Here is a 2439-nt window from a genome sequence, read left to right on the forward strand (position 1 = left end):
AATACAATAAACAAATAAATAAACATTTATTTTTTTATTGTATTTTTGGGGGGCAATTAATTGTAAGCTAATTTATTTTTATGGAGCCTTCTTTTATTTCTATTTATTTTTAATTATGGCAGGATTGGTCCTCCATACTACAAATCGGTTTATTTGCTTAAATAATTCTCACACTTTGTTTAGCCTCTGGAAGTGGCTCGATACAATGACAATGTGTGCAGGAAGTGTTTTTCCAGGGTGTTGGAAGAAACAGTTGATATTTAATAACACCAAACAAAACACAACTTTGATCTTTATATTGGAGAAACCAAACAACCAAATGACCCGTGGCCCAACATAGAAGAGCGCCCTCCTCAGGACAAGACTCTGTGGTACATCTACACTGATACATTCTTTGGGGGACCAAAATAGACCAGAATATAATAGGACCAGCCCATTGTTAGCTGCTGCAGGCGTTAGCCCGTCTGCAGCGGCCAGGGCTACATTACCCCGTCTGCAGCGGCCAGGGATAACGTTAGCCCGTCTGCAGCGGCCAGGGATAACGTTAGCCCGTCTGCAGCGGCCAGGGATAACGTTAGCCCGTCTGCAGCAGGCCAGGGCTAACGGTAGCCCGTCTGCAGCATCCAAGGCTAACGGTAGCCCGTCTGCAGCATCCAGGGCTAACGTTAGCCAGTCTGCAGCATCCAAGGCTAACGTTAGCCCGTCTGCAGCGGCCAGGGATAACATTAGCCCGTCTGCAGCGGCCAGGGATAACATTAGCCCGTCTGCAGCATCCAAGGCTAACGGTAGCCCGTCTGCAGCATCCAGGGCTAACGTTAGCCCGTCTGCAGCGGCCAGGGATAACATTAGCCCGTCTGCAGCGGACAGGGCTAACGTTAAGGCTAACCCTCTCTCAGCATAGCCGTGTGTGAAATACCACTGTCTGTGATGGAGATTTTTTTGTTTTATTTGGCTAAATGTTAATTTGATTTATGTTTATCTGACTGTGTTCATTATTATTCCTCCACTAAATGAAAAAAAAGTAATAATTTATTATTATCTAAAGACTATTAATAACAGGAGGTGAAATGCAGCTCCAGACGAGCTTTGAATGTGGTGATGTCATCAGTGCGCTTCTGTTCCAGTTGACCCAGATTTATTCTGCGTGCTCCGTTCTCCCAGAGTCCAGACTTTCCTGTGTTCTTCTCTAGAACATCCTTGGCGAGGAAACGAGTTCGTACTCGCGTTCCTGTGAACTGAGAAATGATTTTAGTGTTATGCTTGTAGACGTTTGCATTAGGATGATCAAATTTCCTGTCAGAAATTGCTTCAGTATTTTAACATGACGCTTATTTCTAATGATGCACATCAGTCGCTTCTGGAGCAAACCATGCTGCAGACCTCAGACTTCATCTCTGGTACGTTGGCTTCCAAACCTTTCTTTTTTAAAGTAATGCTAGTAAATTTACACCCATTCTCACCTCTATCTGGAACACATTCCTATTGGTCTGTGCGTCGACCAATAGGAATGAGTCTCCTTTGTGGACCTTAAAAAACAGCAATTCAATTGGTCGCCGCAAAGACCACCGAAATCTGTCACTAAAAAAGTTACGATGTCACAAATAATTAGAAAAAAATAACATTTAAAACTAAAATATTTGGAAAACAATTTTGGGAAAATATTAGCTTTTTTTTGTTTTTTTCAAATTTCTGTTTTTTTTTTTTTAACAAGCTCTTCAGTTTTCGATAAATAAAAGTAAAAGCAAAAGAAATTGCTTTAAACAGAGTATAAAAGTGTTTGGTAGACTACTTGGATACGGAGTAACTAACATAACTTATTCAATATTTTAAAATTGTCTCTCCTTAAAGAAAAAATATATAAAGTTGTGTCCAAATGCCGATATTTAAATGACTATGATACTTACAGTCATTATTGTAAATACAGTGAGTGAAAACAGTGCAGATATCTACTGTATGTAACAAAGCTGGTGCAAAGACAGGAGGTCTCACTCTAACAGAAAGTCTAATCATGTCTCTGACATTTTTAGTCAAATCAATAGTTTTATTTTCAGTAAAGTTAATCAAGGAGGGCAGAAAATCCAGACATTTTTACTCAGGTAAGAGCAGCACTAGTTAATGTTCCTCAACTAAAAAAGTCAAATGTGGTAAAAGTACATTTTGATCAATCTTACAGATTCAGCAGCATCTAGTCTGGGCTTTATTGCTTTGTTATTACAGAAAGTAATAGAGACTTATCTCTATAATTCAATAAATGAGAATGAAGGTTATCCTAACACTTAAAAATTACAGTTTAATCTGATTTTACACGAGAAAAATTAAATTTTTATGAAAATATATCCGTTACCTCTGACTGACTGTACTGAAATAAATCTTTTGTTTGTTTTGAAGGTTGAAATGTTGCTTTTATCCTAAAATATCCCTTTTCTCCATCCATGAGGC

This window comes from Cyprinodon variegatus, unplaced genomic scaffold (genome assembly GCF_000732505.1).
Source record: "Cyprinodon variegatus isolate N-32 unplaced genomic scaffold, C_variegatus-1.0 Scaffold1287, whole genome shotgun sequence".
Lineage (NCBI taxonomy): Eukaryota > Metazoa > Chordata > Actinopteri > Cyprinodontiformes > Cyprinodontidae > Cyprinodon > Cyprinodon variegatus.